Raw genomic sequence first — 10066 nt, forward strand, 5'->3', positions numbered from 1 at the left:
TGATTCATTCTCGCTATTTGCGTAATTCAGTAATTATTAATATCATACTCATGACAAGAACTACATATATTTTATCGGAAATGTCGCTACTACCCTAATATATAATTTTACAAGTAGAACACAAGAACAAAAATCTCTACGACATTTCAATGTAACCACTTTTTTCCCATCTTTAAAAATGTTTAGTTAAATTATAACTTTCATTGCTTCACTATGATTGCTGCTTAAAAATATGTAAATATTTCCTTACTTAGTAAATAAACTTACTTAATAATAAATTCATCGTCTGAAACAAGTAAATTTTTTGTGATCTTTTGTAAACTTATCGTTTATTTGCTTTAAACTACGATGGTTACATAAAATACCAAATAGATTTTGATTACAGAATCTTAAATCGAAACTTTTGTATTGCAGACTCTTAGAAAGGTTTTTGTTATAAGTAGGGTTTGCATTCATTGTTTTTGAAAGTAAAATATTGTTTTTAGTAACAAGTGATTTCAAACTAATTTGTGACAACAAAAGAAGCCGGATTGTTAATAAAAGATGTTTTGCAAACTTGTGTATTTCTTAAGTTTCGTGGTTAATACATTTACCTACTGCATAAAACACTTCATGTTGTGTAAGTATGTACAGTTTTGAATTAATGAGCATTTTAGATATACAGTGCTTATTTACTTATCAGGACATTTTGGGCAAGTTTTTTTCTGCAAACATTTCTGGGTAAGCATTTTCCAAAATAATTACAAATAAATTCATTTTTTCATAAATAATTTAACTGCTGCATATTAAGCAAATATTATAATAAAGTATAAAAGCTCAGCTTCAGTTTTTTACAGTGATTAAAACTTTTTAAACCATTCTTAACTTTGAAAAATGTTGTAAAAAGTCGACCTGTCTATGCTAAGTTGCTCTATTTGACTTTGAAACTCTGAAAAGTGTTTAGTTTCAGCAACCGTTGTTAAACAATGTTCTGTACAAACCATACTAGTTTGAGAAAGATTGGTTAAATTAATTATGATAATTTATCTTGGAAAGAAGCAAAGTGTTCTTCACAAACAATGGACTAGTATGTATTGGAGATATTTACATTTAGTCTCTCATTGAGCAAAGATTTGCTATTTCTAAAATTCGATGGTATATCGTTGTTCTTTTGTGAAAAATTAACAGAAATTATAAATAATTCACAGCAGAATTATAATAAAAACAATTTACAGATAAATTTTAAACATTAGAAGTTTAATTTCTTTTTTCTTACGTGTATAACAAGGTTGGCTCATTTTTAACACGTGACTAATTTACATTTGTTTAAATTTAAACTCAGGCTAGTTTTCTTTTAGACTTCGAATAAGTTTAAGCTGTTCAAGTTTTTAACATTTTGTGATTTTCTAGTTAAATTTGTTCAAGAACTTGATATTAAATGATTTTAGATTGGTAAGGCTATAGGAGGGGTCCTCCTTGATTTTTACAAGTTGATCTTATTTGATAGAAATTAATTATAGCTACCAGATATTGTTTTTGGGGGGGTTATATTTAGTGATGTATCGGACTCACTGTCCGGGTCCGGATCCGGCCGGATCCTAATTTGCAAAATAAGTCCGAATCCGGTACATCACTAGTATTTAAATGATTTTTTGATCTTCAGCGCCATCTAAGAAAATGTTTTAAATTCTAATCATTTGCATTTGCTTTATATTTCATAAATAAAGAGTTTCATGTTATTAAAAAATAAAAAGTCTAATAGATAATTTATCAAAAATTAATTAGTTAAAAAAAAATTGAGCATAATGCAGATTATTTAGTTTTGTGAAAGTTTTTAAGAAATTATACATTAGAAAAACAGCTTGCAACATGAATGACAAGTTAAAAAACTTAAAATTTTGAACATTAATTTAAAATTAAACAAACTATAGTTTTTTATGTATTTTTTTAGAATTTTATTTCTATTTTGAAACTTGTTTTAAAATCTTTATCATTGTTTAGATAAAGTCTTTAATACAGATATAAGCTCAGTTGAAAACTGTTTATTGTTTAAGGTTGCCTTAACTTCAGGGTACTATAGATAACTCAAGATATTTTAAAATTAATAAAAATTTAAATCAGTTCAGGAAAGTTCAGGATAACTGGAGGGTATTTGATTTTTTTAATTTCAGGAAAGTTTCTTCTTCTTTAAAATTATCAGCATAGGTTTAGGTATTTAATATTTTTAGAAACTATATTTTCTTGATATTAAATAAGATTTAGCTTGGTTAATTTCAATATTTTTTTATAACTAGTTTAGTTAAATAAAATGAAATTTAATAATTTTGAAGTTAAAAATATTTTTTACAAGATTTCAAAGTACTTAGGTTGGTTCAGAGCATATTAATGTCACTCAGGATAGTTTTTTTACTTAAAGGGTGACAACCCTGTATACTAAGATATAACCCTCAGAGCTGATATTAGAGCATCAAACTTTATAGTGAAGTTTAATTGGCTTATGTAACAAAATTAAGTTTGACTTTATGCAGAATTTCCACTTTACTTTGAAACCTGGAAAATCCTGGAATTTGACAAATAAGGAAAAAAACCTGGAAAAACCTAAAGTTTTAACAATTTTCACATGTTCAGTAGTAAAATTTCGATTTGACTTAAACAATCTATCATAAAGATAAAAAAAAATTTGACCATATCAAAACTTTTTTTTATTAAATTAAATATTTGAAGTAGCTTTTCTGTATAATGTTTTTATACTATTTAAGACAGTATCTTTCCTAAAACTTAACTTTAAACTAAAAATAGACCCAAAATGTGTACTTTTAAAACCTGAAGAAATTTGGAAATCCTAGAAAAAATTTTGAAAAACGAGTGGCAACCCTGTTTTTGGCTAACAAAGGATACCAAAGACTAGCTCTTATTAACTCTTACAAAAAGTACACCATTTTTTAGAAAATAAAAGAAAAATATTCTATATAGCTTAGTATTTTTAATATTTCTGGTGAGGGTAGTTTTTTTTAAGGATATTTCAAGAAAACTTATTCAAATTAATGTTAGCCAGTGGATAAAGATTATGTTAAAAGTTGTTTAATTTATAATTTTGCTGATAATGTTTATTCTTTTCTACGCATTCTTCAATTACTAATTTTTTAGAGTTTTGTGTATACTCTTAAGTTTCAATTACTTTTTATTACCTCAGTTTTTTTATCTTTTTTTTACCAAGTTTTAAGGTCGTTTAAAAAAATTTCTACAACTTATAAATCAGCATTCCTTGTATTTTGAAGTTAGCTTTACATTTTGAGTTTTATTACTTTATCAGTTTATTTTTTGTTACTACTGAAAACTTGGTACACTATGTGTGGTTTTTATAAAGTTATTTTTTACATATTTACTTTAAAATTAAGTTTTTTAGTCGAGTTTTTTTGTTAAAAAAGATGTAAGTAAAATTTGAAGGTAAAATCACACAATTTATACATGTGACACTTAAAATTGTTGACTAAGTCAGCTAATCCTTAATGTTGCAGCTTTTGAAAAAACTCTCCATTATTTACTGGATATCAAATATTGCTCTGCCACACTTTAGCCTGCTGCTTATTTTACAGAACTTTATGTTTTGAAAATTTCAGCTGCTCTTTATTTAAGTTTGTAAAAAAGAGTATCAGATAAGATACTTCAAAACAAAGCTTATTTATTTTGGTTTTGTTAAAGAGTTGTGCAAATAATTTATTTCAGATTGTGTTTTTATTCTTTTTTTACAAACATCGTCGTTTAATGTATAAATATTTTGTCGTATTTCTTTTTTTTTATAACATTTCAAGAACTTGTATTTATAATAGTTGTCTCATAATAAATTTTTAAGTGTTAGAGTGGTTTACAAACTTATAAAAGCTTTAAAAAATTTGTTTGTACTTGCATATACTTTATGTGTTCAAGGATTGTTTAGTTATCTTTTTTATTTAAAATATTTTTTTGGTTTATGATTATTTAATCAAAACTAATAGTTTAATTTGTTAGTCTTAAACAATTTGTTCCTAAACTTTGAATTAAGTTGTATCAGTATAATTTTTAATATTTGTTTACAGCTTATGATAAAAATTGTAAATTCTATTTTTAATTAACTAAAATTAAAAAGAGAATCTTTTTAAACATAAAAAAATGTATACTTTTATTTAAATAGTAATTAATTTTACGGAAATTCATTTTTATCAATTCATTTGTTAATAATTTTTAATGATTTTTACATACTAAGGGTTGCAAAAAAAAACCTAGAGTCCTAGAAAAACTAAAAACCTGTAATTTGAGAAAATTTTGATAAAAAAACAGGAATTGAACAAAATCAGTAAAATACTTTTGAAACCCTGGAATTTTAAACAATTGTTTTATGTATAGTAGTAGAACTATTAATTTAACACGACATTTCGTTCATCATCTAAATATTTTTTATTAAAAATCACATATAAAATAGGTTTACAGTATTTTTTGATGTTATTATGTTACTTAGCATAGTTTTAACCTAAATTTAGCTTCTAACTAGAAATACACCTGAAAACTTGTACTTTTAAAAACCTGGAAGAAAATAGAAAAATCTGGAAGAAATTTCTTAAACTAATTTGGCAACCGTTATCTAAGTTAATGTAAACAACTTTTGCGATATTTAAAAAATATATATTATATTTTGTGTCTTAAAAAAAAAGTAGCTGTCAAATTTGCACGAGGGGACAAAATTGCACGAAAATACTTTTGCACAAAGACACTTTTGCACGAGCAGAAAATTTTGCATGGATACATTTTTGCACGATTTTTTTTTTAATAATTTAGTGTTTTTTATAATCACTATTACCCCTGCCTGACCCTTACCCCCGGTCGGTAACTTTTTTTTTTATTTATTTTGTTTTTTTTTTTACTATCACTAATACCCTCACTCTCGGTCAGTAGCTTCTTTTTTCTTTTTGATTAACTTACTTTTATTCATTCATTTGTTTTTATTTTTAACAAATTATATAAGTTATTTTTTATTATTATTTTTACTATCACCGTTAACCCTAGCCCTTAACCTCGGTCAGTAATCTTTTTTTTTTCATTATATTATTAATTTATGCAAATTAGTCTTAGCGCAATTTAGTCATCTAGTGCAATTTTGTAACCGCGGGCCTTTTTTTCTTCGTACAATTTGGACCAGTTCCCTTTAAAAAGTATAAATAAAAGACTTTTTTAAAATATTTTGACGTAATTTTTGTTTATGTTTATCTAATGTTGAATTTGTTGTTTTAAAGGACTTGTAAAATACTAGTTTTAGTTAAAAAATGTTTCATACCTTTAAATTAGAGAATTATATGCAACCAAATTAAGAAATAACAATATATAAGACATATACTCCTCAATATTTAAAAGTTGTTTTTAATAAAAGTAAATTAATTTTATATCTGACAAAAACAACATTTGATAACAATATCAAGATTTATAAAATGTTATAAATTAAACAATTGTACCAAGTGTTACAAATTCTCTTTGAAGAACTCTATGGTTTTTGTTAAAGCCCTAAAAGTGTATAACGTATATCTTTTAAAAGCAGTAATTTTACAAATAAATTTTGAATTGTGAAATATTTAGTCAAAATTATAGGTGTTAAGCTTAACAAACATTCTTTATGAACTAAATTGTGATTTAATTTATGATTATTTCAAGTAAAAGTTATTATGGGTTTACACAAGTGGCAATGTATCATTATTAGAGTTTAGCAACTTAATATGCCTTGTAAACAGCTATTACTCAAACTTCGAAATTCCTTTTTTTTTTTTAACGTTTTAAAATAACTGTAATAACATTAGACAATTAAACTGCTCTATTCTCGCTGTTATGACGTCATCACGCTTCACTTCAGATATTTTATTATTTTGCAGGTTCGTAATTTTTTTTTAGCTAACTACGTCCCTGGTTTTAGTAATTAGGCTTATATAATGTTTGTTTATTTTGTAAAACTTTATATAAAATACTTAGTGCATTCAATGGAAAATAAAAACTAAGAATGTTTTACGGATGTTGTAATTTTTTTTATCAAAATTTATCTACTTATCGTTGTTCATATTTTTATTAGACCTGTCAAAAAATTTGTGTTAAGTTTAATATTTTATCTTTATAAAACAGCATTATAACAAATATTTGTACAATACAAAATTCATTGATTTTAACCAAATAAATAACATTGATTAATTAACAACCAGTAGAGACGCGCTACGTTTCTGTTAAGAGGTAAAAAGAATGAAAAAGATTTAAAAAACTTAACTTAATATTTTTAAACTAATTTAGGGGAATAGAAATACTAATATTAAAACAAATCGTCTGTTAACTAAAGTTTAATAAGAAATAGATTTATTTTTTAATAGTTCTATATTAAATATTTTATTATTTTAGCTGGACAGTTGCTAGCATTACGCGACACCTCTGATATCTGGAACTTTTGGCTTAAAATCATTTTAAACATCAGGAATTTTAGTATAAAAAGCGATCCTGACAAACTTTTTGTTCGTATTTCAGTAATGTAAGCCCTATGCACTTTTTAATTTAATATAAGTAGGTTTTAAACTTAATACTTTTAAATATTTTTAGCTGAGCTATAAAAATGAAAACATAATGTTTTATTTGTTTTACTAGTTTAAAAAAAGTGTGTATATTTTAGGTTTGTTATTAAGAAAAACATCAAAACGACAAAACATATTCATAAATTTATTTTTAAATTTTCCTTTTACTTATAATAAAAAAATAATGCCTAAAAATTCAAAGTCCGAGTTTGAATTAGAACCAGTTGAAAAGAAAACCAAAAACAACAATGTTAATAACAATATAAGCACTTGATTTTGCACTTCCTCATGAAATTGAACATAATGAGTTTAAAAAGTCATGCATAAGCAACACTTTAAAAGATGATGATAAAAAAGCATTGGAAAAAGTGACAAACTTTACTTCTAAAGGTGACCAACTAATTTTCGAAATAGTTTTAAAAAGTGTTTTCTTTAGTTATAATTTAGAATAATACAATAATATAGTAGATTTTTTTACATATTTTATAATAAAATAATTTATAATATTTAAATAATAAACATATATAAATATTTTTGTTTTCAAAATAATTCGAAATACTTCGCATACTTTTGTAGTACAATTTGATAGCCGTAAGTTTTTGTCTGCATGTAATAAGTTGTGATTAAGCAATAAGATAGAATATTTAATAAATTAATTTAAGTTAAAATTTATTGTTCTAAATACCAATTTTTTATTAATTTTATAATTAAACTTATTATTATTTTATTGTGGAAAATAGTTTACATTAATTTATCACATTCAGTTTAAAAAAGAACTAAAGATAAATAATCATTAGCTAAATAATAGTTTACTATTAGTTTTTTATATATTTTCGACATAGTTGTGAACAGTAACCTCTTTTCAATAGCTCTAACTTTTACAGTAGGTATAAAAATATAATTTTAGATACCCAAATAAACAGTACTTAATATATTCTTATAATGTGTATCAACTTTATTGACCTTAATTCTTTTTATCATATTACACAAAAATTTGTATCTTTGAACTATTAAAACATACTACTACTATTCATACTTGGTAAACTTGTAAAGCAAGTGTTTTGTAAATTTATTGCTACTAAAAATGCTTTACTCATAAAAATTCCATTATTATTTAATGCAAAAACTAAAAAAAAACTTTAGGTTAATGTGCTCAATCTATTTTATAGAAATTAGAGAGCTATATTCATATCAGTTAAAATAATATTACTAGCTTTTAAAGTGTTACCTAATTTCTCTATTGCTAGCTTGATTTAGCTTTCTAGTTTTTATAAGAATATACTTAGCACTTAGGTACAAATATTTATTCTAAATTGAGCGTTGTTTATACATAAGCCCCTTACCGTATATGAACAGGACGATTTTTAAAAACTAGTAGTATGAATTCAACTTACAAACTTAAACTTTTATTATGTGCAAAATAAAATATTTTCAAGAGTTTTTAATATCAAAAAATTCGTTATAAAAGCGATCGAAAAAAGTAACTAAGATAATTAAAAATTTTCTTTGATTTACATAATGTTAAGTTCATAAATCAACTAAAACTTATTTTAACTTGAGTTACTTAACATCTTAGGCAGTTTTTACATTAAACATAGTTCAAGGTAGCTGCTAAAAAATGAAAACTCAAAACTAAAGTTATATTTATTTCTATTTTCTTTAAACCTCTTGCTAATAAATTTCATAAACTTTTATAATTAGGTAACGAATCAGTGAAAGACACAGAAATAGTTTCAGTTTTGAAGAAAAGGAAAGTAATTCTAAAAAATAACAAAGAAGTGAGAATAATTAAAGTTATAAAAAAATCATTAGTTCACACAATGTATTTTTATCATATTTTTTAGCAAAAAATATTTACTTACTAAAACTTTCCGACAACTGCTTTAAATACATTGAGCGTTGTTTTATTAAAGTTGTTCAGTCAAAAAACTGTTTAGAACTAGATTATGTTTCAGCAAGAAACATACTAGAAAGCTCTGAATTACACATCACTTCGGAGTTAGAAATCATGAAACTAGCTGATTCTTGGTTGACACATCACTATGATCAGAGAAGTAAGTTTGCAAAGGATCTTCTTTTAACAGTCCGTCTTCCCTTGCTTTCTATTTCAGTTTTGAAGAAGATTTTATGCAGATCTTACAACACGCGCAACTCTACTGTGTTCCAAAGCAACGAAGAGTGTGTCAAAATGACAAATAATATTATTGGAAACAGAGAGGAATTCTATCGAGACAGACCAACGTTGAATTATAAGACAAGGTATTGCAGTCAGCAAAAGTTTAACATTATGGTCTGCGGAGGTTTTAATGAGTTAGAATTTGAATATGGTGAACAAACCGATCATGTTATAACAAAAGTTGATGCAGAAAAATTTGAAAAGTCTAAAACTTTAGCTGAATTTTCAGGGTGTAATGAATTTTGGTCTGTTAAAAACATGTGTGAACTTTATGTGTTTAAGTTTATTTAATGACATTATTTTCTTTAGATATTATTATTACTACTATTAAAGTTTATTGTCAAACGAAGGACCTAGACATTAAAACCTAAGCTATTTAAACTGAAAGACACTAACATAAAAAGAAAAAAAAACAAATTACAGTGATTAAATAAACATAAACATAAAACTTATACAAGGCACAAACTGAGTAAACTAAAACTTTCACAACCCAATATTCAACGATTCTAAAGTCATCAATCTCCAATTATACATTCCAAAGCAACAAATCCCTGAAACAAGCATCTTCTTTCAAAACTCTTCAGAACCTGGCTCGAAACTCTAGGAACCATCTTGAAGACCACTTTTCATCAAACAAGAACTTTCAAAACAGCATTTATTTTCAACTTAAGACAGAATTCTTCATCTTGCAGAAAATTGATATCAACAACTACTCGCCATTTGTCATGTTTTCAAAGTTTCACCACGGCAAATTCAGTCAAAAATCACTTCAAACATGTGGCAGCAACAATTCACAAATCTAGCTTAGGAATCAACTGAGTATCCAATAATTTCAAAATCTAAAGCCCTAAGCACATTAACAATAGACCGTCAATCAATTTTGTTGCAAAGAAAATGTCTTAAAGTTTTGAAAGAGATGATTTTCTTCACGGTCAACATACAGTTACTTTTGTATTTTTGATAACTCAACTATATTATTTTCTTGTTATAGATCCTTAGTATTTTAAGCATATCAAATATTAACTTTTTTGTTGAATAATTTCATCTTAAGAAACAAATATTGTTTTAATTACAAATTGTTACACAACTAACTTTAAACTGCGACAGGAAACTTAAACCGCCTTGTTAGACCCAAGAGTGTACGTAATATAAAATATCAAGCTGGTGAACAACGTAAAAAACACGAAGGAAGCTTTGATGAGAGAATAAAAAAGGCAATAACCTCGCTAGAATCAAATGAACGCTACCGTAACAACAAGGTATGTTAATCATTTTAAAATGTTACGCAGCATTGTTACATTTAAAATTTTAAAGATAATTAAAGGAGTAATACAAGAAT

The sequence above is a fragment of the Thalia democratica genome, chromosome 7, assembly GCF_965202585.1.
Source record: "Thalia democratica chromosome 7, ktThaDemo2.hap1.1, whole genome shotgun sequence".
Lineage (NCBI taxonomy): Eukaryota > Metazoa > Chordata > Thaliacea > Salpida > Salpidae > Thalia > Thalia democratica.